The sequence below is a fragment of the Rhinopithecus roxellana genome, chromosome 4 (genome assembly GCF_007565055.1).
Source record: "Rhinopithecus roxellana isolate Shanxi Qingling chromosome 4, ASM756505v1, whole genome shotgun sequence".
In the NCBI taxonomy this organism is placed as follows: Eukaryota; Metazoa; Chordata; class Mammalia; order Primates; family Cercopithecidae; genus Rhinopithecus; species Rhinopithecus roxellana.
The window spans coordinates 33,482,181-33,509,220 of NC_044552.1; the positions used below are offsets into that span (position 1 = coordinate 33,482,181).

At 45.5% G+C, this 27,040-nt stretch overlaps 1 protein-coding gene across 5 annotated transcripts in view; it reads left to right on the forward strand.

The window, feature by feature from the left end:
- Nucleotides 1-4,344: 4,344 nt before the first annotated feature.
- Nucleotides 4,345-27,040, forward strand: part of DAAM2 (dishevelled associated activator of morphogenesis 2) — a 115,137-nt gene continuing 92,441 nt past the window's right edge. For 3 of the 5 annotated variants that reach the window (XM_030929018.1, XM_030929019.1, XM_010389738.2), the window contains exon 1: nt 4,380-4,463. The gene's annotated coding sequence lies outside the window, so the exon portion shown is untranslated. Of the gene's footprint in view, nt 4,464-27,040 lie in introns of all 5 variants that reach the window. The other 2 variants (XM_030929021.1, XM_030929020.1) reach the window with 1 other exon arrangement.

Consider the following 27,040-nt stretch of genomic DNA (forward strand, 5'->3'; position numbering starts at 1 on the left):
GTTCCCTCTTGGGGTGTGGGGGTCAGTCTTTGTTCTATTAAGAATTTCAGTTGATTGCATGAGGCCTGCCTACATTATGGAGGGTAATCAGCTTTACTCGAAGTCCACCAATTTAAATATTAATCTCATCCAAAACCACCTTCACAGAAGTATCCAGAATAATGCTTGATCAAATATCTGGGCGCTGTGGCACGGCCAAGTTGACACATGAAGTTAATCATCATGAAAACTAAGCTTGAGAAAGTTTTCTGCCATGCTCAGGTCACACAGCAGTGAGAGGCAGGGCTGGGGATTTAACCACGGTCTTTGGTTCAAACACTTGCTATAGTCCACAACAGTAAATCAGAGAAAGGTATATGTTATTTGTGGAGAGTCACATATTGATTAGATGACATATTCATAGGACCTTCATTTATTCTTCAGAAAGTCTTTACTGAGTGCTATTGTGGTCCATGTAGTAACAGACTAGGAGCTCTACCCCTGGAGAGTGAGCAAGAGACTTTTGTGAGGCCTGCTTCTCACCATGATAGGCTGGGCCTTGGAAGCATATAGTGAGCTTTGGAAGCCAGGCCAACCATAATGTGCTATTTGAGAATCCCTCATCAAGCAGGTACAATTTTCCAGATGAGTAGTGTGCTACAGAGGGCCTCACTGTATGTTCCAGGAACATTCCTAGAATATGCAGGTGAAGAAGGATGAAACCCCTTTCTTGGAGATCTTGAGAATAGGAGAGACTCCTACATTAGGGCACTATGAGTGACAGGGCTGGGGGTAGGGAGTGAATCAGATGATCTTTGAGCCCAACTACTTCATGGATTTTTCAGGGCTTAGCAACCTCAAAAACAGCTCCTCAGCACTGAGAGCCACATACTTTATGAATTTCACTTGCTCCTCATCCCAATAGAACCTAATTAAGAATGCGTGGGGGCCAGGCGCAATGGCTCACACCTGTAATCCCAGAGCTTCGGCCTCTCGAGAATTGCTTGAGACCAGGAATTTGAGATTAGTTTGGGAAACAGCAAGACTCCATCACTAAAAAAGAAAAAAAAAAAAAAAAAAAGATTAGCAAGGCCTACTGGCATGCACCTGTAGTCCTAGCTACTAGGAAGGCTGAGGTGGGAAAATCCCTTGAGCTCAGGAGTTTGAGACTGTAGTACGCTATCATCACGCCACAGCACTCCAGCCTGGGTGACAGAGAGACACACTGCCTCCAAAACACTTGGGCAAGGATGGAGAGACTCCCCTCTCCCAGACCTAGAATGCTGGCTACTCAACCTCACTTCCCCTGTTTCTGTCCTCGTCATGTCCCCAACCTGCCAGCTCTGAGTCTCTGGCCCTATCTTTTTTGTGTTTTTATTTATTTATTTATTTATTTTCTTGAGATGGAGTCTCCCTCTGTCACCCAGGCTGGAGTGCAGGGGTGTGATCTCGGCTTACTGCAACCTCTGCCTCCTGGGCTCAAGTGATTCTCCTGCCTCAGCCTCCTCAGCAGCTGGGATTATAGGCACGTGCTACCGTGCCTGGCTAATTTTGTATTAATATTATTATTTTTTAGTAGAGATGGGGTTTCATCATGTCGGCTAGGCTGGTCTTGAACTCCTGACCTCAAGTGATGTGCCCACCTCGGCCTTCCAAAGTGCTGGGATTACAGAAGTGAGCCACCTTGCCCAGCCTGGTTTGTTTTTGAGACAGGGTCTCACTCTGTCACCCTGGCTGGAGTGCAGTGGCATGACCACAGCTCACTGCAATCTCTGTCTGGCCCTATCTTTAATTCTCTGACTCTCTCTTTTATCCAATCTCATCTTTAATTTTATCCTTGCTCTCACTTTGCCTGAAATGAAGTTACCCAGTATCAATTTCATAGACAGGTTCTCATAGACACTGCTCACACCTGTAATCCTAGCACTTTGGGAGGCCGAGGCTGGCAGATCACCAGGTCAAGAGATCAAGACCATCCTGGCCAACATGGTGAAACCCTGTCTCCACTAAAAGTACAAATATTAGCTGGGCATGTTGGCGCATGCCTGTAGTCCCAGCTACTCGGGAGGCTGAGGCAGGATAATCGCTTGAACCCGGGAGGCGGAGGTTGTAGTGAGCTGAGATGGTACCACTGCACTGCAGCCTGGTGACAGAGTGAGACTGTCTTGAAAAACAAAAACAACAAAAAAAGAAAATCTAAAAAAGAATTACGCTAAAGTGCAAGGCATCATGCAAAAATTATCATATCTGTAACCCAATGCTCAGTAATTATCCAGTATTATATTTAGGTGGATTGATAAAAGTATTGTTGGTAAGATTATATTTAGCTATAAAGAATAGAAAACTCAATTATAATAACTTAAACACATAGGGGTTTATTTTTCTCACCTAACAAAACATCAGAGGAAGGTATAGCCACTTAAGGATGGTATCTAGGGCCTTGGTTTCTTTTAGCTTCCCGCCCTACCGCCCTTAAGAGAGTAGCTTTTGTTCTCAAGGTAGCAAGATGGATACTGCATCTCCAGGCATCATCTAAATGCTCCAGGAGAGAAGAAATGGGGAAGGAGGATTAGGGAATGTCAAGGGGAATGTTATATGAATCTGACCTTCTCTTACAGAGAGTTTGTGGAAGGCATCCTCTGTCTTCTGCATTACAATCTCACTAGTCAGAACTGGGTCTCATAGCAATCGTGAACTACCAGGGAGTCTGGGATGGCAAATATTGTAGATTTCTAGCTTCTTAATTGAGAAAGGCAAGGGAGAAGGGGTTTGTCAATGGCTTCTGGAAACTTATTTGCAGGGTCTGCTGAAGAACAGAGCTCACCTTGCCAGTGGAGCCTTGATATGCAAGAGGGGATGGAAGGAGGTAAAAGTGGGGTATGATGCCGGGGAGAGCAATCCCACAGTGAACAAACAGCAGCTCCCTGCTGCAGGGCCCTCCGTGGCTTGGGTCAAAACAGTGTGACTGTCTGCTACCAAGAGGCCCAACCCCAAGACTTGGCTCCTTCTGGCAATCAGCTCTAACCAGCTGCTGCCAAAGAGGTAAACACATTCCAAGTCCTTGAGTCCCTGCTGCACTGTAACTGTGGTTAAAACACGCCCCCGCCTCTACCGGTTTGGGCTAATGGACAGTTCACTATAGTTGTGTTTTAATGATGATTTGCAGTTATCTGTGCCCTCTCCCATTCATGGCAAGATGAATACCTAAACACTTATGTTGTCTAACCATATAAGTATTTTGCATCTCACGTGTATCATTTTAAGTTCATTTCATTCTCCAATCCTGGGGAACCATGAAGGATAATGCATTACATTCTCTCTCTCTTTTTTTTCCCCCCTCTGGAAGATCATGTATTGCATTCTCTTTTTTTTCTCTGGAAGGGTGGCCCTGAAACCAAGCCATTTCCCTAAGTCCCTTTGATTAGGTGGAGAAACAGACAACTGCTAACCCAGAACAACCACTGAACACCCGGAAAACTCTATACAGGTCATCACCCAGTGGGGGCACCATTTGCTTATAGAGGGAGCTGGGGGAACTAGGAAACCGAGAAGATCAAATACTCCCTGTGAGGGTGTTGCCAATCCCAGAGAGGACAATTGCTCTTGACCAAAGCAATCTCTAGTTCAGTCAAGGAGACAGACCACAATCACATTAAAAAAAAAAAAAAAAAAAAGCAAATTTTAAAAGTATGAATAAGAACTATTGTAAACTGCTCAAACTATGCATATAAGCAATGAAGTAAGATGAATTGACTGGCACTGAGTTGGAAAAGCTATACAGGGGCAGGGAGTGTGGAACATAATTTAATAAAAATAAACTTAAAAAATATATATACACTCCCAAAAAAGAAATGGAAAAGTTGTTAGGGCGTGGACCAGGGCTCCTAATTAGCTGTTCTGTTGTGCCTGATTTCGCTCCTGTCCTGCCCAGCACCCCTCTGGGACACATCGTCCAGTGCAGGGACACTTTGGGGAGGGACAGGGGATTCCTTGGCACCGGGACCTCCACCTCCGAGCCGGCCTCACCAGCCCTTTTGCCCGTGGCCCAGAGGAGGAGCGGGGGAGAAACCCACTGCCCAGGTGGCCACTTTTGCCTGCTTGACCCTTCCATGTTTCCAAAACAGAGGGGACCCTGAGAAGGCTCCCTGCCAAAGTGGGGAACAGCTACCCTCATTGTGCGCCTCGGCCTGCCGGCGGCGCCCTCCCCCCGCCTCCGTTCGGTCTGAAAGTGTGAAAATTACAAATCCCAAGAAACTGCAATCAGAACTCTACCTAGGGAAATTTCAGAGTATCCTTGCCATAAATATCCCGCTCCAAGACGCCTGACGTCAGAGCGGGGCGGGCGGACGGGCGCGAGGCCGGGCCTGGAGGGGCGGCAGCCGCGGCTTCTCGGGGATAGCGCGGAGCACGCAGGAGCGAGCGGAGCGCGGGCGGAGGCGCCGGACCTCGGGCTGCGGGAGCGCGGGCGCCCTGGGGTCCTCGGAGTAAGTGCGGCCGGCCCTGGCGCTCCCCGTCTTGGGGCTGGGGCCGCGGGGAGCCCTCTCCGCTGGGCTCCCACACTTCTCTCCCCTCTGCTTTCTTTAGCATGCCCCGCGGGGCTTGGGGAGGCAGCGGCTCCGCAGGCTGGCGGTTTTGTTTCTCCAAAGTGTTTGCAGGAGCCGCCGACCCGGAGTGGGCTCCCAGGGCCTGTGTGTGTGTGTGTTTGTGTGTGTGAGTTGTGTGTTTGTGTAATGGGTGTGATTGCGTGTGTGTCTGTAGTGGCACATCTGGAGATAGGAAATGTCTTTGGAAAACTTTTTAAAATTTTTTTTGAAGCTTTGAAACCTGACTCCTGGTTGTCACAAGTGGACAAACACAGAAGATACCCCCGCAAAACTGACAACTTTTTGGTGGTGGCTTTTCCGGGTTCGGATTGAACCTTCACTTGGCTGGGCTGAAGTCTTCACAAGCCCCCAGCTCCCACTTGCAGGCCTGGCCTCTGGCCAGCGCAGCCGTGAGGTTCTTGTTCTCAGTGGCAGTGAGACCCTGGGCGGGGGAAGGAGCATCTCAGGAAAGGGGTCCCCGGACTCTGGGGTTCTCAGCACCTGCGGTCGCAAACCAACCTCATGCCCTGACCTTACCAGGCGTCGGGACTCTGACTTAGCCAGGGAAGGAGGGACTTGGTCTGGCGGCAGGTAATTTTGTGAAGAGGATGAGAAGGAAGAGGGGGAGGTGGTGGTGATGGCTAGGACGCTGTGGCCCTGTGTCCAGCCGTAGCTTGGGAGTGGAATGGATGTTTTTGCCACATGGCCACGGTGAGGTACGTGCCAGGTTCTCTGGGAGTGCCGCGTGTGGTGCCCCAAACAAGATGCAAGCTTCTAACATAAAGAGACGTGTCTGAGCTGTGGGGTGGAGGAAGGGGGGCGGTGGGGGAGAGGGAGAGAGATTTTTATCAAAATTGAACACAGATTGCTGAGGTCTGGGCTTGATTTAACTCTTCTCTCTCTGCCTCGGCCATTTCTCCACAGTTTTGGAGTGGATTTGGAACGTTTCTCGGAGGGTTAGAGGAAAATCACACCTCTCCAGAAAAGAGTCCCCATAGGTTTTCCTTGATACCCACGTGGGAATGAAAGCAGCTTCCCATCTTTAAAACGTTCAAAGTCTTGTGTTTTCCCCCTTCTGAGTTTGGTGTCAGTTTCCTGAGTTTCTTTGCAAAGCCAACTGAAGCGGGGGATGGATTTTCCCTAGGGCCTAGGGCGGAAAGTGTGCTCTACGGAGAGTAGGGGAGAAAAGGAGCAGTGGGGCCGTATGGATCCATCAGCCCTGAGTAGCACAGTGCCAGGCACTGCCTGTCAGTAGCTGGGTTCCACCAACGAGTGACCACAGACAGCCTGAATTTTCAGCTTTGCTCTAGCCAGGTCTCTGGTTTTGTATTTTGCAATAGAGCCAACCTACAGTGTTTGGGTGGGAGGAAGATTACTGGACTCTCCCTATGTCCTAGAAAAAATGAGAGAACGAAGGGACAGGGAGGAAATCTGGATGTAAAAACAGACTCACAGGAAGTTAAGATTCAGGAAGGATTTTAGAAATTATATAAATTGACCCCCAGGGAATCTCCATAAGAGAAGGAGCAGGCAGCAATGTCAGAAACACTCATTTAACTTCAGGAGTACGTCGTCAGCTGAAGTGTAATGAAGAAGGAGGAAGTCATCCCATAGGCAATGTAAACAAGGGTGCATGTAAACAGGGGTGACTGGTCCCCGTGAGATGCACATGCCTGCGTGTATTTACACATACATGACTGTGGTGATGGCCATGGCCTTAGGCATTGGAGGATAAATGGTCTGTTTCTTCATCTGTGCTGGGAACTCCATCTGACCCCCATTTCTTCCTTTATGCAAACAACTGTGCTATTATTGTCTTGCTCCCTGGTAGTTGCAAACTCTGGCTCCTAACTCCCAGCTGAGTTTTCAGAGCTTTTCCTCCAGAGCCTTGGATGCTGAGGGAATACTCGTGCCCCCATCAGGACAAAAAGAGGAGAGAACCTTCTCCTGGGCATTAGAACTTAGAGAGTCAGGAGCTCAAGAAGGTGGAGGCTGTGCAGGCAGTTTCAATAGGAAGGCCTGTGAATGATTTTGCTTTTGGTGAGCATGGGGGAAGTTGAAATACTACTGCTTGCTGTGAGAACATGTTCTCTCCCCAGTCTTCTTTCCCAACTGTCTCCAAAGTTTTTGATGCAAAACAGGTTAAACTCCCCATTACTAAATAGCCTTGGATCCAGGTGTAAAGAATGAAGATAAAGGGTAAGTACAGGCAGTAGAGAAGGCATAGAGATAATGAAAGATGAGGCTTTCTTCTTGATTTTAGAGGAGCCAATGGAAGTAGCAAGTTTAAATGTTCTCATTCATTTACATTATTTAAACATAGAAGACTAAATACCCAGGGAGAGAAGGGACTCCTCAGAGCAGGATTCCCAGAAATACTCTTATTCCAGCATATGGTTCCTCAGGGAGAGGTGAGGGGCAAGAACTGGGCTTTCAACTCTTTATACATGTGGGGTTTGTGGGAGTGCTGCCTGTGGGATCAGTGGGGTCCTGATGCTTCTGGGCTTGTACTAGGAGACATTTCACCAAGGCTGGGATGAATTCCCAGGCCATGGATGCCTAGCCTGACATCGAAGCCTGCTCATGGCTCATTCTATCAGTTCAATCTTCTGGCCAGCTCTTTGGTCATCTTTGAGATTAGATTAATTAGATGGGATGTATTCCAAGACATCCTTAAAGGGCCAGAGGGCAAACATAGCTGGCAGAAAGAACAAGTTGAAGGATGTCCTTGGCTTTGATAGCAGATGACCCTCTAGATCTCAACAGCCAGAGACACTGTGTCAAAGATCCTGTGTCATTCAGCCCTGGACTTCAGAGGCAGCCCGACACAATGAAAAGAGTGCAGATTTCTGATCAGCTGCCTGGAGAGAGAGAACTGTGACTTATATACGAATTAGTAACCTGGGCTACATGACTTATTCCTCCTGAGCTTCAGCTTCCTCATCTGCAAAATAAGGATAGTATTTCCCTTCCCAGGTTATGAAAACAACATTTATGCACAAGAACTAAGAACAGAGCTCAGAATGTTGTAAGACCCTTAATAAAGGGAGGGCTCTATGTTTATTTTTCAGTTTTTCAGCCATCAGGAGCAAGTATTGCTCAGAAAGAACCTCTCCCCAAATCTAGCTACATATTTTCCATGAATGAAGGCCAGTGGGTGGAATTTCTAGGGCTCTGGTCACCCTTACTTCCTTCCTCTAGAAAAGGTGACCAGTAAAGATTTTCCATGAGCATCCCTGGTCCATTATCCTGATTGGTGGGAGGAGAAACCAGGCATCCTGGATGTCTGGCCTAGAAATCACTCTTGTGTTTGTGCTCTCTAGGGAGGGAGAAGGACAGAAGAGCAGGTTGTGTAAGTATGGTGGGGAGGTGAAAGGTAGGGAGGTAGGGGCAGGGGAGGAGGGTCAAGGACCAATTGAGTCTTGAAGGACAAGCCTGAAGTCAGAGAATGTGGCTAGGCAGCCACTTCTTGTCAAGGGTGCCCAGGTCAGAGTAATGGGGAAATCTGATGGGTTGTAAAGAATGAAAGCTTTAGCCATCGCAAACATCTCCAGTGGGTACGAGGCGGGAGGCTGCCCCCTGAACCCTGATTGACACATTATCCAAGGGAGTGACTACTCCAAAGGAACAAAGGAGCATCTGATGTTAGAGAGCAGCTGCAGGTCCTCTTGGCCCATCCCAAAGCTTCTAAGTTATCCTTCAAGTTGACATTTAAGACTTTGAAGATCACATTTGTTTTTGTTTTGTTCAAGCTCCCTCTTTAACCATGGCCTGGGATGACTTTTAAGCTTTTAAGAGGCTCAACCAGTGGCCAACTTCTCTTGAGATGGCCCAGAGCGGGGGGTCAATGAATTCCTGACTCCTGGCAGCATCTATTTCTCCAGCTCTCTCCACATTTTTTGGTTTGTTTTTTGTTTCATTATGAGGTTCTAAAACTGCACAGTCAAGATGCTGTGGGGGGAGGAAGTGCCTGTTTTTGGAACCTGTGCCGCATTATGCTAGCACTGGCCAAGGCTTATCAGACTATGGTTATTAATAGGTGTCATGGGTTTCTTTCTGGGTTCCCCCTCCAAAAAAAAAAAAAAAAAAAAGGGACCTGGAAAAAAATGCACTTTAGGCAGTTTGGTGTCTCTTTCAACCCTGGCCAAAGAGGAGCTGACTTATTTGTAGTACATCCTATGGTTCCAAGGAAGAGCTTTAGAATCAAGCAGACAGAGGTTTGAGTTCTGGCACCACCAGGTCACAAGCTTGCTAACCTCTCTGACTCTTCTTTATCTGTTAAATGAGAACAATAACTATTCTCATTTCACAGGGTTGTTCTGAAGATGAAATGGGATGATATGTGGGAAGAAGCTAGCAGATTGCTCAGTAAAATGTTAATGCCATTCCCCCTCTCCAGTTTTAAGTTCATGAAAGTAAATGGCTTCAGACATTTGTCCACAAGTCAAAGTAAATAAGCCACTTATTCAAGGGTTAACAACTGTGCTCAGAGGTCAGTTATCTCAGCCTGGAGATGGAGACCCTTTATACAAAAGTGGGGCACAGAACAGTGCTCCCCATGCCAAGCAAATGGCAGCCCCATGTGACCCTCAATTGGAATAAAGGGAAGGTCACCAGCTCACTCACCCATGAATTTGGGCTATTTAGTGAGCTCTCCATAGAGCTTGTTTAAAAAATCTCAAACACTGTCCTGAGAATCAAGGTCAAAATTGAGAACAGAAATCATTGAGGCGGTACCTAACATTAAAATCTAATAATGATGTGACAATGACAGCAGTACTTTAAATTTATATGACATTGTACCATTTGACAGGTACATTGTCTCATTTAAACATCATTGACAATCATATGAGATTGGTATTAACCACATTTCACAGCCCAAATTCTGAGGACTTAAAAAAACTTACCATATTTCACACATTAAGTAAGCGGAATAAACAGAAAACAAACTGTTCCCCAAGCAGTGGGTCTCAACCCTGGCTGCACATTAGAACCACTTGGGGGAGCTTGTAAAAGTATCAATACTTGGGTCCCACCCCAGACCAATTTAATTAGACTCCCTAGGAGTGGAACCTAGGCGTCTATAGTTCTGTAAGCTTCCCAGGTGATCTGAAGTCTAAGTTGAGAATCACTGGTCTAAGAGAAGAGTGTAAAGCACCAAAGTTAGGACCCAGGGTACCAGGCATGGGAAAAAGAAACAGCCAAGACTTTGCTAGGATTTAAGCCCATTGAGGGTATGGACTTTGTATACTTCTCCCTGTATCCCTGGAGCCTAGGACAGTGTCAGCTACAAGGTAGGTGCTCAGTAAACATTGAGTAGATGAAAAAATGAACAAAATACCGGAGATTAGAAGTTGTCAATTTCAACAGTGAAATCCAGCTTGTCAGCTTGTTTTTTATAAAGTTTTATTGGAACACAGCCATGTCTGTTCATTTGTGCTTTGCCTATGGCTGCTTTTATGCTGCAGTGGCAGAGTTGAGTAGATGTCACAGAGACTGTGTGGCCTACAAAGCTGAAAACATTTACCATCTAGCATTTTACAGAAAAGGTTTGCTGGCTCCTGCTCTGGATTCCAGACATGAACAGAGCAAGTATAGTAGCTTAGGGAAGGTCATTACTGCATGATCATTAAGAATATGGGTTCTAGAATCAGATCAACCTATGTATGATTCCTGGAACACTTACCTGTTAAAAGAGCTTGCAAAGTATTTCACCTCTCTGATTCTCAGTTTTCTCATCTGAAAAGTGGGGATGATAATAAAATGATACCTCCCTCATAGGATGACTGTGAGGGTTGTCAGCCCCTGGCCGAGAGTAACTATTAGCTGTAGCTATGGTGGTTGCTGTAGTTACTAGCGGTCAGCCACATAGAGGACTAACTAGACAAAAGTCAAAATCTAAATCCAATATCACAAGGTAGATGAAGGGACGAGGTAGGAAAAAATAAGCAGTCAGTAAGCTTGTGTGAAGAAAGATTAACGTGAGGTTTCTGAGATAAAAGGTGTCCTTTTAAGACAACACAGATCAGGCCGCAGGAGGTGTGAGTGAGGTGCTTTTGTATGACCAGTTGCTGTGTCGACCAGCAATCCCCATCAGTCCTCAAGGGTTAACTTAAATTTTATTGCATCAAATCTAGTCTCAAGAACAGTGTACCTGTATACATAGTTCTTTTTACCTGGAAGTCCTTGCCTCAATCCTGGTCTTCCTGATCTACTCAGCTTCCAAGGCCTGCTCAGGTGTCCCTTTTTTTTCCTCAAATTCCCACTGCAAGGCTCATTCCAACCCCCTTTTCCTCCTTATTCCCATGAACCTGGCACACAACTCTGTCATCACAATGAACACATTGCATTACCATCGAGGAAGGACCAAGTCTCCTTCATGCTTTCTATGTGTTTGCAGCTCATATAAGTCAAATTGCATTGTAGAATCAATGTCTGGAAGCCAAACCATGTCAATCAGCTCTTTAATCCAAGGCAATCATGTCTCAGTTTGAGGAATGAGTAGGACTTGCCCAGGTGTGATGGGCTTGCCAGAGCTAATCTCCATAACCAGAGGGACAGGAGCTACCCAGTTTATACACTATGTGGATGCTTTGTGTCCTCATCTCCCCACTCTTTGGTGGCTCCTGCCCTCCAGAACACTTCTAGCGGGTAGCCAGGGACAGGGAAAGATGGAAGAAACTTAAAACCAACTCTTTGATTTCTTGTCAGCAGATGTGGTGAAAAGTCAGGTTTTGGCTTCTTTGGGCTTTTCATGGATATGTGCCAAGAGAATTGGGAGCTAGTTTGGTATGTGCCAAGATAATTGGGATTTGGCTCTTTCGTTAGCACCATAATAGAAATATGGCTACAAATAATAGCAAATAATGCACAGTTTTTCTGTTTGACTACAGACCGTGTTGCATAATTTTTATAGACTTGAGTGGCAGATTTATTTTGGTGGCAGATATATATTGTGTGTGGAATAATGTAAAAATGAAGTTATATTCTGATGGTGAAGGGGAGGGCACAGAAAACTCTTCACCTTGAGTTAAATATTTCTTTTGATCATCCCCAAATGAACAATTGGGAGCTGCCTCCTAAGAGGGGCAGGAGGAGAGGAAATGAAATATTATTTATCTATATGCTCCACTATGCACATAACACTAGGCAGGTCATTTTAAAAAATATATTCTTGATTTGATTTTTCCATATTATGAAGGTAATTCTTTCTTGCTTAAGCAAGTGAATTAATATCATGCAAAGATACATAAAGACAAGTAGAAATGTATTCGCCCCCCTCTACACCCTGGTAATTAATGTTAATAGCCTAGTAATATATCCTGCCGTAACTTGTCATTTGTCCGTACAAATACCTACTGGTGTATACAGGATGGAGGTGTCTTGCCTGAGTATTTTTCACTGTAAGGGAATCTTATAGTACACATTACTCTGTAGCATACTTTTCTTTCCCTTGACCATATGTCAAGGTCATCCCTACACTGGATGTAACTCATTTTTATTTTTTCTGACTTCTTTATGCCTAGGCTTACACAGCTTTACATATTTGGCATCACATTGTTCCTGGTGAGGTGTTCATTTTGTCATCAGTCAGCTATTACATGTGGTTTCATTCTGGATGATCACCAGTTTGGGTCCCTGAGCTGCCAGATCAAGCATCATCCATCACCCAGGCAAGCTTTGCTTTGGCTCTCAGGCTGCGTGATGGATGTACACAGCCTGCTGACCACCCTGGGGCGTGACTGCCTGGTGTGCATGGCCTCCTTGTGTCTCCTAGGCCTCGGGGTTGCTATCAAGCATCAGGCCCCTGTGGCTGCCCTCCTTGCTCATCAGAGTTAGGCTTGCCTCCTTGGAGCTCCTTAATTACTGAATATGCAGGAAACATAGCAGGCTGATCAATGAGATTGGAGAACAGTTTTGATGGAGCAAATCAGGCAGCATAGTATAATGGCCAAGCATGTGGGCCCCGCTCTCAAATTGCCTGGCTAGGTCCACATCCCTGTGTAGTGGACACTGGGCTGTGCTCCCTGACCCCTTTGAAGACTGAGTCCCCAGCTGCAGGGAGTGCTGGACATGGTCAGCCTTCTTGGAACAGCCCCAGCTAAAGAGACTTGCTGTGTCAGGCACTCCTGCGCATGCTCCTCTCCTGGGTCACCGTGAAACCAATGATGGTGGGGAGCTGTGACTACCTGGCCCCTCTACTGCAATGTGGGACAATTCTAAAGGGTGTGCCAGCTTCAGGGGTCACTGGGGGTTTGGTGGAGGCCTTAGCTGAGGCTACATCACAGCTCCATTTCTCCCTCTGCCCAGTGCTGCCTCTAACCTGCCCTCCTGCCCGGAGGACTTGACTCCAGGAGTCCTTCCTAACAAGCCTGCTGCCCGCTGTACTCCATCCCAGAGTCTGCCTCCCAGGAAGAAACCCTACCTACTTTGCCATTTAATAACTTGCCCAACAAGTTATGAGCCTTGTCTGGGCTTCAGTTTTCTTATCTGTCAAATGGAGATCATAACATTTCCTTCCTTATGGAGTTGTTGAGACAATTAAATGGAAAGATGCATGTTAAGTCCCTGGCACAGCACCTGGAAAAATGCTACAAGTTTTAGCAATTTTATATAAAATTGTTTTAGAGGAGTCCATTATTTTCTAGGTAATTGTTGGTAGCTATGTCAGGATATGAAAAAGTACGTTTTCCCCCGCTGTGCTTTGTATGCTTTTTAGGTGACCCTCAGCTGATTTCTCTACAAATAGAGTTGTGTCAAAACTGGGCAGACTGAATGACTGTCTTGACTTTTATTGGCAAATTTGCTTTTGTTCCCCAACCCCGTGCTAATCTGAGGGGTGTGGATGTATCTGGGTGGAAGCATAATGACATGGCCTTGTTGCCGACCTGCCTGGAGACAAAGGGCTGGACAAGTTGACCTTTGGGAATTCCTCTCTACCTCACCTGTGCTTCTGCAGTATGAATGGGATGGTCCCAAGGGACCCTGCTGGCCCACTGGGAGCCGCCATCCTGCCTGTGTGCTTATTCATGTCATGCCTGCATGACTGTCTGCCAAATCTGATTCCTCCTGGTGGGTGTTTGTTTCTTGCTCCTTTGTCCCGAGCACAGGCGGTCTTTGGTGCTATGCTTTGAACATTCCGCCTTTCAGGTTATGTACACCCGTTGTCCATCCTGAATGCCAAAGCAAAGCTTGCCTGTGTGATGAATGCTTGATCCGCCAGACTCTGGGATCCAGACTCACAGCTCATGTCTGACCACATTCCCGGGGGGTCAGTGTCAACACTCCCTTCCTTGTTTCCTCCCAGACACTACAGCCCCCTGCCTCCAAGTTCCCTTGACCAGGGCAGGGAGGGGAGAAAGTGATTCCAGGTCACTGGGGAGGTACGTCAATATTTTCACAGTGCCAGAGGCAGCTTTGAAGTTATTTTGAAACAAATTCAGAGTTTCTGTGGACTTTGGGCTGCAGAAGGATCAAGCCATTATAACTCTCTATTTCTTTTGTAATCTCTGTCAGTGTATTAATCAGACTGTTCCCCACCAGGAAGCATTGCACTAGCAGCTGCCCAGAGACAGAGTTAGGAACTGCTCGGCCCTTCCAAGACACAAAGTCAATAAGTCACCATCCTCGCTGCCCTGAACAGAGGTAATGTTATTGATGTCTGTGGCTGCCTAAATGGAAGCTGAGGCTGACAGCTGATAAACAGACCAGGTTTCTCAACTGTTAAAGGCAGCATAAGGCTGTTTTTCAGAGAATAGGCCCTGGATTCAGATGGCCTGGATTCTGATTCTGGCTCCACTTTTTGCTAGCTGTGTGACCTTGCACAAGTTACTTAATCTCTCTGTGCCTTAGTTTCCTCATCTGCAAAGCGATTTTTTTGGAGGTAAAGTTAATACATTACTTGGTTAAAAAAAAAGAAAAAAGAAAATCTGGCACATAGTAAATACTAAGAAATGTTAGTGAGGATGAAGATGATGATGATGATCGTGGTGGTGGTGGTGAGGATAGTGGAGAACAGAGACCACATCTCATTAGCTGTTTCCCCAGCATCCTGCATAATGTCTGGTAAAGACTTAGGGCTCAACAAAATTTATTAAATAATACATCCCAATGCCTTTTGCTAAGTGTCTACTGCCTACCTAGTCCACTCAACTCTCTACCGAAGAAAGAAATATACTCTCCATTAAAAAATTTTTATTTTATCTGAACTTTTTATTGAAGCTCAACATAAATCAGAAAAAATACACAATTTTTGAGGATGTAGTTCAATATATTTCCATAAGTTGAACATCCACCACCCCAGCCCTGCCCAAGAAGCCCCCTCGTGCCCCTCTCTGGTTACTACCCTTCCATGATCCTGACTTCTAGCACCATAGATTAGTTTTGCCTTTTCTTGCACTTCATATAAATGGAATCATACAGTAGGTGTTTATTTGTGTCTGGCTTCATTCACTCAGCATTTTGTCGTTCTGTAGATCATTCTTATTGTTGTGTAGTAGTCCATTATGTGAATATAATATACTTTTTCCATTTTTCTGTTGATGGGCATTTGGGTGGTTTCCAGTCTGGGGTTGTTGTAAGTAGCCTTGCTGTGAATATTTGTGCACTTTTAGGTGAACACGTGAATGCATTTCTCTTGGTATGTTCCTGGGAGTAGAATTGCTAGAGCATTCAGAATGCATAAGTCCAGCTTTAGTAGGTATAGCCAAAGTTTTATAAAGGAGTTGTGCCATGTTTTGCATATTCTTGACAGATGAAGAAGCTGTTCCAACTCAATAGTGCAGAGCCTTGACAGTGACAGGGGTTCCTGAGATGTTCACAGCTCCCAGACTCTTTCTAGCTGAGAGTTCACATGTTCTAGAAGGTTTGCTAGGGTAGGCAGTCCTCTAAGAAGCAGGCACTATGCCAGGCGTTCTCACTTACACTGTTTCACCAGATCCTCACAGCAATCCCATGAGATGGGGAGTATCACTCCCTTTTCTCAGATGAGGAGACTGAGGCTCAGATGAGGAAACTTGAGTGACTTGCCTAAGATGTTAGAAGCAGAAACTGTCAGGGTCAGGATATAAAACAGAGATGCCTCAATCTGAAGCTCATGCATATTGGATCCCATGGTGACTCACTTTAGCCTCAGTGCTAACACTGGAAGAAAACACAGACACAGACTTGGTTGCTGTCCCCCTAGAACCTGTGCAGGCTGTGGGGTGGAGGCTGTGAGGAGAAGCCCTGTAAAGAGGAGCAGACATATGCAATTTGGGAAGCCAAATTGTTTTCCTGCCCAGGGGCTGCTGGAGAGTCCTGAATTTCCTGGAAGGCACAGGCGACCATATAATTTACTTTCTAAACCAGGACTCTCAAGAGTGAAAGGGGCATTAACTGGATGGGACAGTGGAGGGAATAGTCACAGACTGAGACTGTCCTGGGCAGCCTGGGACAATGCTCACCCTCTGGAAGTCTGAGCGGGCATTGCTGTCCTGGTCAGTGGGGCAGTGCGGGTTATTTTTAACTCTTTCAGAGCACAGTCTGTCAGGAGTTTGCCCTGATGTGGTATCCTCCCCAGCCTCCTCTGTTTATGGGAAGAGTCTGGCAGAGCCTGGCTTTTTTCTTCCCCTCTCCACACCATTTCCTGTTCAAATGGGGCTCTGACAAGGTGAGCTTCTATTTTCAGATTCAGTTGCTTTGAGACTCTTCTGTCAACAGATTTGATACTCCTAGAAGGCTAGGACTGTGCCTGAGTCACTGCAGTGTTTACAGTGTCTGGTGGCAGACACACAGTTAGCGTTCAGGGGATACTTGTTGACTGTATATATCAGTTACCCATGTGTGTATTCATTTACTCAGTCTCCCACTCATTCATTCATAGTCCATAAACAAGAGCTTGGTTTAGATTCTTTCCCTTTTTTCTGAGCTGATGCCTATTCCACTGGTCCAGACAGTTCTGTGTGTGTGTGTGTATGTGTGTGTGTGTGTGTGTGTGTGTGTGTGTGTGTGTATGTAAGCGCACATACACATACAAAGGACAAAGAATAAAAGGGATCAACTTAATTTTAGTAACAAAAGATGTGGTATCATGGGACTTGGTGTCAGGAATTAGGTTTGAATTCCAGCCTTCCACTAATTAGCTGCACTGCCTTAGATGAGCTTCTGAGCATTTCTGAGCCTCAGTTTTAGTCATGTGTAAAATGGAAATGACAGTAATACTGGTGGTACCAGACTGAAGTGAGCCTGAATGGTGGAAAGTATATGAAAAGTGCTCGGCATGCTGCAAAGTGCTGATAAGTCTTATTTGTTAATGCTTGTGGTCATTCAACAAATATCTGGGAAGCTGCCTGGTATGGGACACTGTGTGCTGAGTCAGGTGTTGTGGAGTGAATTCTGGTGAGCAAAATTCCCATCCACCTCCAGAGCTCCAGTCTGTTAAAGTGAGGTGACTACATTTGAGGCAAACCCCTATGACTGGGAATTTTTATTAATAAGAAAGGAATCAGCAAATTCCTCCAAGACCTTAAGGATTTGATGTGGGTTTCCAAGATAAGGATGCAAAGGATAATTTCTTACTAAGCCCACAGCTGCATTTTCACCAGAACAACAGCAAGAAGCATCCAAGGGCTTGTGTGTTTCCAGCAGAAGTTTTGGTATAGCACAGTGATTTCCAGTGCAGATCCTGGGAGTCAATCTAGTGGGACCTCAATTCAAATTTCACCACTTGCTAGGAGTGTAGTCTTGGAAACCGAGCCTCAGTTTCCTCATCTGTAAAATGGTGATGGTAATGATACCTACTCCCAAATGAGGATAAAATTAATATATGTAAAGTACGTAGAACAGTGCCTGAAACGGAGTATGTACTCTATAAATATTTATTCTTATTTGCCACATAGTTTTCTTTCCATTGGAATGCTAGGTATTATACTGTATGGTGTTCCTTCAACACATGGATGATGAAAGATCATTTTGAGTTGGGGGAAGTCAGGGAAGGTTTCATGGCAAAGAAGTATCCTAAGGTACTTTTTTTTTTTTTTTTTTTTTTTTTTTTGGACAGAGTATCACTCTGTTGCCCAGGCTGGAGTGCAATGGTGCGATCTCGGGTCACTGCAAGCTCCGCCTCCTGGGTTCAAGTGATTTCCCTGCCTCAGCCTCTGGAGTAGCTAGGATTACAGGCACCCACCACCACACCCGGCTAATTTTTTGTATTTTACTAGAGACGGGGTTTCACCATGTTGGCCAGGATGGTCTCCATCTCCTGACCTCATGATCCACCTGCCTCGGCCTCCCAAAGTGCTGGGATTACAGGCGTGAGTCACTGTGCCCGGCCCCTAAGGTATTTTTAAGGTATCTTTTATATCCTGAACAAGACTGGCTTGTTTATTTCTATCGTTGCTGTGTTCTTAAAGCTCAGAGAAAATTCAGTATGGAAGAATTTCCTTCTCTTAATAAACATAAATCAAATGCCTCCTGAAACTTCGAAGTTGAATAACATGTGGTCCCTACTCTCAAGCGTTTCCAAACTAGTTGATCTATTTTGCCACCATCCTTGAGCCAGAGATAGGGGACATATAGATGAGTCCTCAAGGTATTCAGCAGTGTCATGGGGGAAGGATCTAGAACTGAAGATTATTGCTATAAGAGGGAGATGCTAAAAGTGGATGGAAATTAAACAAGTCTGTCTTGCTCAGGATGTAAAAGATATTTGAAAGATACCTTAGGGTGCCTCTTTCTCATTTAAGAGTATTTGAGAGTAATCCCAGCACTTTGGGAGGCCAAGGCGGGCAGATCACTAGGTCAGGAGATCGAGACCATCCTGGCAAACATGGTGAAACCCCATCTCTACTAAAAATACAAAAAAATTAGCCGGATGTGGTGGCAGGCGCCTGTAGTCCCAGCTACTGGGGAGGCTGAGGCAGGAGAATGGCATGAACCCGGGGGGCCAGAGCTTGCAGTGAGCAGACATCACGCCACTGCACTCTAGCCTGGGCAACAGAGCAAGACTCTGTCTCAAAGGAAAAAAAAAAAAAGAGTATTTGAGAGTAGAAGGACATTGTGGAGTCTCCTTCCAGGTATCTGTTATTAGAGGGGCCATTTCATCTGTTGATATGGACAATATATGGTGCTTCTTGCGGTAGGAAGATGGACAAATGGTTCCTATCATTCCTCTAGCCTATCTGCTCTACCCATATAGCTACGTGCCTTGCAGGTGAAGGGTATGATGAAATCATTCAGAACTGCTCCTAGACAATGACAACAAGGTCTAAAATATGCATTCCTCACATTGCCCAGGAATGGCTGGAATTTCTGCTTCATGTGATTTATCTCTAATATCATGGCTTATTTAAAAAAAAAATCCCTGTCTCATAGCCAGGATGCAAAAGGAAGTCTTCTCTCTGCCTCCATCCTCAACCCTTCTGTCCTCTGCAAGTTTTTCAATGAGGAATTAAAATTAAAACATCCTTTAGTTTCTTAAAGCATGTAAATGTAATGCTAACATTAAAATGATGCCATAGAATCATAAACGTAGGAAAAGATGCTTAACCTTACTTGGAATCAGGGAAATACATAAATGAAAATCACAAGGAGACTCTGTTTTATACTCATCAGATTGGCAAAAAAAAAAAAAAAAAAAAAAAAAAAAAAAAAATCATGCTCATCATATTGAATGTGGAGCCAAAAATAACTCCTATTCACTAAGGGTGGGATTAAACTGACAGGAACACTTCAAAGGGCAATTTGACACTATCTAGTAAAACTGAAGATACACTTACCCTAAGACCCAGCAATTTCACTCATAGGTAGGTCCAGACAAAGTCTAATATATATGAAAAGAAGACATGTTCAGGAATATTCACTGCAGCATGGTTTTTAAGAGCTACAAAGCAACCCATATACCTATTATCAACCAGAAGACTGGTTAAATAATTTGATACATACATACTTAGAGTGGAATACTATAGAACACAGAAAAAAAAGGTGCTAGACATTGTTAAAGACAGATACTAGTGACATACAATCTCAGAAACGATATGAAGTGGAAACAATATTAAGCAAGTTGCAGAAGGATGTCATTGCTAGTAAGTTAAAATCATGTAAAACAATACTCTCTTTTATTTACAAACATTTATATGTATAATTAAAGCATAAAATTATGTTTGTAAACAACCATGAAATTCAGAGAAGTGGCTCCTTCTAGGAAAGGCAGTAAGGCAGATCAGGGGGAGAAGCACGTAGGGGCTCCATTTATATCTGTAATATTTTATTTCTTAGACTGTAAGGTGGGTATACAAATGTTTATTTTATTTTTGAGACAGAGTCTCACTCTGTCACCCAGACTGGAGTGCAATGCCGTGACCTCCTCTCACTGCAACCTTCGCATCCTGGGTTTAAGTGATTCTCCCACCTCAGCCTCCTGAGTAGCTGGGGTTACAGGCCAGCACAACTACGCTTGGCTGATTTTTGTATTTTTGCTAGAGATGGGGTTTTGCCATGTTCGCCAGGCTGGTCTCGAACTCCTGACCTCAAGTGACCCACCCACCTTGGCCTCCCGAAGTGCTGGGATTATAGGCATGAGCCACTGCACCAGGCCTATTTTATTATTATTTATATTTTTTAGATATCTAAAATATTTTTTGGTTTTAAGCAAAGCTAATTTTAAAAGCTAAGCACAGTCTACTAGTTCATCTCCCTTGACCATTGGTAAGTAGATATGCAGAAGAGTGAACAGGAAGCTGTCTCCATGGCTGTAGGTCCATCTGGAAAATTTTAATAGACGTGACATCTCCAAATAGGCTCTTCCGCAAACATCTACATCCCATGTGCACATGGTAATCACTGTTTTTTTTTGATATACTGGTGGAGATGCCAAATAGGGTCATAGCAATATAGGTCAGTGCAAAAGTAATGGCAAAAACCGTGATTACTTTTGCACCAACCTAATAGAAACCAAACAGCAACACTCTGGCTCATTCCCACACAGCAAATTGCTGGAGCCTTCTTTCTCCCATCCCTTCCTTGAGAGCTACTGGGATTTCTTGCAAGTGCTAGAAAGTGACCACAGGCTGTCCTTTTGATAAGGACGTGGGACCAGATAATCTCAAGTGCTTCTCATTGCCACAGGGTGTAAGAATCTTCCCCTCTCCACAACCACTGCCTTGTCTCCACGAAGTCCTCCTTCCCTTCTGATTTTCATTCATATACGGCCGTTGCTGTGTTCCTTTTGCGAACACCCCAGCCTAAGGTGGGAAAGTACCCACCACTGGGAGTTGCTTCACTTTCTTTTAGTTGACAATGAAGCCATGCTGACTTCTTCTCTGGTGTCTTATTGAAATGCAGTCGATTCAGCTCTTTCATGTCCCTTACTCTTTATGATAGCTTCCTTCCCTTAAAACCTGGTCTGGGCTGGCCGGGCATGGTGGCTCAAGCCTGTAATCCCAGCACTTTGGGAGGCTGAGTAATCCCAGCACTTTGGGAGGCCGAGACGGGCGGATCATGAGGTCAGGAGATTGAGACCATCCTGGCTAACATGGTGAAACCCCGTCTCTACTAAAAAAAAAATACAAAAAACTAGCTGGGCGTGGTGGTGGGCGCCTGTAGTCCCAGCTACTCAGGAGGCTGAGGCAGGAGAATGGCATGAACCTGGGAGGCAGAGCTTGCAGTGAGCTGAGATCCGGCCACTGCACTCCAGCCTGGGCGACAGAGCGAGACTCCATCTCAAAAAAAAAAAACCTGGTCTGAGCTCAATTCAAGTGACATACACTGTGCTGGCCCTGAGGGCCCTTGTCCTTGTTATGTGGCCTTTGTCCTTGACCCAGTCTGTGAACCTTAACTCTCAGTTCAGCAGCAGTGAACCCCTTATCGGGTTGGCATGGTGCTTGCACTGGGGAGTAAAGTTGGGGGTAGCTTTCCTTCCTGCATCCTGCTTATTTATATATCATAGAATTCACCTTAATTAAAAGACAACAATCTCATGAAACTGGGACTTGTTTGAGTAAATCCTGGGAGCATGGTTGCTCTAAGAATGTGTATTGTCGTCTCTGTCAGTCAGGCTCCAGGCAGGAAGCAGTTGGCACTCCCAAAAGGGTTTGATGGATAAGAGTTTAATGAGAAGGCTATTTACAGAAGAGGGAGTAGAGAGATGTTGATGCACTCAGGAAGGAGCAGCACCAGGAAGCTGTTAGCGCTCCTCTACCTGAAGGTGTGAGAGCAAGGAGTGGTGTCGTCAGAGCTCTGCCTGCTGGAGCTGTGCAGGAGGGACCACTTTGCAGGAGCTGTGGACCCAGAGGGACACAGCCTCTGCCAGACTCATGGCTTAGCAGAAAGGAAATGGGGGAGTGAGCACTCCAAAATTTCAGGGGACTTGGCACCTCCCTGAGTTTCTTAATTTACCTAGTTCATTGCTGTTCCCTGACCAACCTCACAGGACTTGGTTCTTTGGCTCTCATACATGTTTCATTAAAGTCACGTGCCAGGGCTGCTTATAGACCTGGCTATCTGCTTGGTTTCTTCTAGCTGGGGAATGGTGAAATGTTCAGAAGGAAAGAAATCTCAAGAGGTCATCTATTATAGCATTTCCCAAACTGCCTTTGATAGAATATTAGGTTCTCACAATGGTTGTCCTAGGGAAAAAGAAAGTTCTGTGGTTAAAGAAATTTAAGCAGCCCTTTTCCATCTCCCCTACTTTCCCCCCAGAGAGCCACAGTGCTCAGAGAAAAACAAAAACAAAAAACACCCCAGTTTTACGATGTCTAAACTAGCACTTCTCAATTTATCTAAAGGGACTTTTTCCATGGTGTACCCCACAGAACGAGTGTTTTGAGGTTTGTATCAGAATTTATATGCAGCTATAGCCACATGGAACAGAAACCTGGCTAGAGTTTTCTGTCAGCTGGGGTTCTTTATTGTTCTTACACAACCAGTTCAGCAGACACACTCGAGAGTTGGTAGGGTGGTTCCACAGTGCCACCAGGGACCCAGACTCCCTCTCTCTCTCTTTCTTCAGGCTTCTTTAGAATGGAACCTTTGTCTTTGTGCTCATTGCCTCATGGTTACGATGTGGCTGCATCACCTCCATCTTCAATCTGCATTCCAGGCAGTTAGAAAGAAAATGACAACGCACAAAAAGTGCATGCCAGCTACTTCTGGTCTCTATAACAAGCTTCTCCGAAAGTCCTGCCCATACACGTCAAAATTCTGTTAAATAGAGGTTCCAAACTGCAATGGAGTCCGAGGGGAAGCTGAACATTTTAAAATTGGGCATGTTGTTGCTGCAAACAAAAGCGGGGCACATTCATTGGAAGAAAGAAGAAGAGACCAGACATTAGGTGAACACTGAGCATCATGTGTCACATCGATCAAACCTTTGTTTCTCTCTTCAGCAGGCTGATTCTAAAATCTTCTCAGATAAAATAAAAACAAACAAAAACCTATGTGATCAATAGAGAAAACAAATTCTAAGCAACAGGCCACTTGGTATGGCAGAGTCTGTGTAGAAAATACTACTGGTGTCCTACCCAGATCCCCGGTTGCTGTGGGTTCTCCAGCTAATGGTTCGCACCTGTGTGGACTGCCCTTGGGTCGTCCATCCCCCCTACCCAGAGCTACCTGGAAGTTACACCCAACTGCCCCACCCCAGCCCACCTCTCCCCTGCATTCTGTGACCAATGACTCACTAGGAAAGGGGAAAAGCCCCACTTCTTCTTGCCCCTTAGAGGGACAAATGTGTCTCAGTTCAAGTCACCCTTCAGAGTTCCTTACAGGATGAGGCTGAAGTTAAACCTCACCTGAAGCCACATTCTTTCCCAGATACCCCCCCTGCCTTTTCCTATTCCTCTCATTCCCTTTCTGTTTCCTCCGGAGAGCTCAGTTTCACCAAATCACACATATACCCACCCTGTCTGAGGCTCTGCTTCTAGGAAATCCAATCTAAAATGTCCTGGGTCAAGCAGGCTGCTTTTTATTACATCCTAAGGGAAGGGATCTAAAACTCTTCCCCTCAGCCCAGTTTGTGGCCACTGGTGGGCTTTGGCTTGGCCTGGGTGTTGTGGAGGCAGCTCCTCATTCCACCCTGATGATGGCTGTGGGCCCACTCCTTGCCAAGTCCTCAGATGTGTTTGGGGAGGCCTCATGAGAAGGCATTTAGCACAAGGGGTCCAGCGTTGTCTCTTCTCAAGGCAGATGTTCTTAGAGTCTTTGATTTGCATTTGTAAGCCTGTAAACTGAAGGGACTGTGTGTGTGTGTGTGTGTGTGTGTGTGTGTGTGTGTGTGTGTGTGTGTGTGAGATTTTCTATCTTGTGGCAATGGCAGCTGGATATTTATAGCTGGATCTTCAGGGCCATTCTCACGTGGCTAAAGCAAATGAAAACCTCATGTGGATGTTGTTTTGTTTTCTTTCTCTGCCTTCGCCATTGCAAACACTCCAGTTCTTATTGTTGTAACTAGAGCCACCCTGAGCATCCCTGCGATGGAGGGGTTATATACATTGACTATTTCAGGACAAAGTGCCTGTTCTCCTTCAGGCAGGCCACAGAGTAAAGGAGGGGACTTTTGGGGAGAGCTTATGGGCAACACCAAAAGGCATACCCACCTGGCACCCTCTTCTCTGGAACATCTGCCTGGATTTACCCCATGGAATGTGGATTCCTTAAATCACCTCATGATCCCTTTACATAAATGAGCTCCTTCGAAAGAAAACTGTTTTCTTTTTCCCTTGTTTTTCTGTATTCTGAAGTCTTATGTCTGGGTTTGGCCTTCTCTGTTAGACTGAGAACACCCTGGGGGCCATGGTCTGTGTGCCCAGGTTACTAGAGCTCTTGGCAGGGGATGTTGTAGGGTGGATTTGAGGAGGGTGGCAGGCACTCAGCCCCTGGCTTTCTCCAGGATGACTTGAGAACTCATAGAGCTCCTTAGACACCAGAGTTGGATGGTCTGCCTAATGTTTACTGAGAAGCCAGTCCCCTTCCTGACAGTTGGAGGGAACTGAGGACCCAGGGCCCCTGTAGACCCTCTGTGATTTCATTCTGATGACCTGGAACCCACACATTTACTCTCTGGACTTAAGCACTGAGGCTACAGAGGATTTGTATCTGGAGCATAGGGCAGGGTGCATAGCCCAAACCTGCCAGAACTAACAAAGGCCCTCAAAGAGCGTGTGAGGAGGGGAATATAAGCTTAGTACCTGTGGCCCCGGGAGCTAGGTCTTCCACTCTCTGACCAGACCCACAGCGGTCAGACCTTCTACAGCTGTTCTTCTACGAAGGGCTTTATACACTCCTACTCTTCAACTTCAAATTCTCTAATACCTACCATGTATGGAGAGCCCATTATGTGCCAGACACTGGGCTAAGCCCTTGCACATTTCAACACATCTAACAGCTCTGCAAAGTGGGTATTATCCCATTTTATAGAAGAGGAAATTGAGGTTCTGAGAATTTAGTCAACTTGCCTAAAGTTGCATATCCAGTTTGTGGCACAGAGGGGATTTCAAGTAAGGTGTGCCTGACCCTAGGACCTGTGCTCTCTGTACCATACCCCACTGGTCCCAACCATTTCACTTCATGATGAACTTGACAATTGACTATACCTGAATTCTGTTTTGTTATAACTCTCTGGCCTCCACAAACACTCAGTATCCCCTTCTTCCCCACTCGGCCCCTGTCAGCCTTCTATTCTTAGTGTGGATGGTGACCTCTGACTGTAGGGTCAGCAGGTAGCTTTTGGAGTGCCTGTAACTCAAACAATTTAATCTGATATCTCAATCCTGCCACCCTCCCCTCTGTTGCAAACACACCCTCAACTCCCTTTTCCTGCCTGCCTCTGTCCTCCTCCAGCTCCTGTGAGTTCTAGAGGGTTTCCAAACCTCGGATAGAGCCAGCAATTCATTAGTCTTTGTCCTGTTTCCAAGAATCCCAAATATACAAGAATTCCTCATTGAAAAGCCAAGCATTCTTGGGGGAAAGTGTGTGTCACCAAGAAAGCACGATTCCTCACATTGGGAAATGGGATCGTAGTCCAGTCCAGGAAAATAAGTGTAGATTTCAGTGCCAGATGGAAGTGGATTGGCTCTCTCTGACACCTCCCCTCCCCAGCCACCCACCCCTCACAAACCACAACTGGGGAGCTTGCCTTCCCAGTTCATCCGAGGGCACTAACCGGATGACATTTTCCTCTGGAGACAGAAGGAAAGAAGAGGCAGATTGGGGTGTGTGTGTGTGTGTGTGTGTGTGTGTGTGTATTTATACACAGTTCTCCTCACCTACAGGCCACTTTCTGTGCAGTTCCTTTTGGCATGGACCACTTACTGCATGAAGAGCCCTCTAGTGAGTTTTTGGGGTGAGGGTGGATCCCCAAGAGTGAGTCAGAGTCAATGAGTCTGACTGTTCTTCCACTAGGAGGAAGCATCTCCCCCCACGTTGGGGCAGCTCAGCTTACCAGAATATCTAAGGTAAATGAATAGGAAATCTGTTCAAAAGCATTTAGAAAGCAACCTCTTATGACTGTGTTATGCAAATTCATAGGCTAGAAACAGAACAGGCACCAAGAGGAAGCACGTGAGCTGAGTGAGCAGAGTGTGTGTGGAGTGGGTTATAATCAAGAAAAGCTTTAGGAGGATATGAAGTTGCTTTAAAAAAAAAAAAAAAGACTTTCCCTCCTTTATTATAAAAGAAACATGGATTTATTATACAAAATACACAGAGTCAGAAGACAAAAATAAAATTAGTTTATGAGCCCATCACAGGACACTGAAAAGAGACTTTGATCTTTCTCTTCCTCTGCCCCCTTTCCCGCAGCTTTCTACCTGGCCACAAACCACACTTAGAGAATCTGACTTCCCAGTTCACTTAACATTTGGCAATTAATGTTTCCAGTCTTTTTTCTCCACATATATTGTAAAAGCATGGTTGAGTATATATTGTATGTGCAGATGTTAGATAGTTTTGTATTGTGGTTTTATCTTCTGCTTAGTATTACCCACTTTGTAAATGAGATAAGTCCAGTGAGGTGTGGAAAAGGGTCATGGCCACTGTTTGGTAGAGAGGAAACTGAGAACTGGGGGAAAGGGGCCCTAAAAGACCAGCTGATACCCTGTGGGATAGAGGATCTTTTAAATCAAGTTTGTGGGCTGCATGCAGCCCAGGATGGCTTTGAATGAGGGCCAACAAAAATTCGTAAAATTTCTTAAAACGTTATGAGATTTTTGCAAGGTTTCATTTTATTTTTAAATTTAATTTAGTTTTTTAAAAATTTTAGCTCATCAGCTGTCGTTAGTGTATTTTATGTGTGGCCCAAGATAATTCTTCTTCTTCCAATGTGGCCCAGGGAAGCCAAAAGATTGCACGCCCTGTTTTAAATGATAGAAGATGAAGAGCATCTAAACCTCAACCTCCCAGCTCCTATATGCGTTGGGAGCTGTAACAAAGTCAGCCTCACCTTTGACCTTGTATTGGTTTCCCTAGCCACAGATGGAGCTCTGATGCCATTGTTGGGGTTGGCT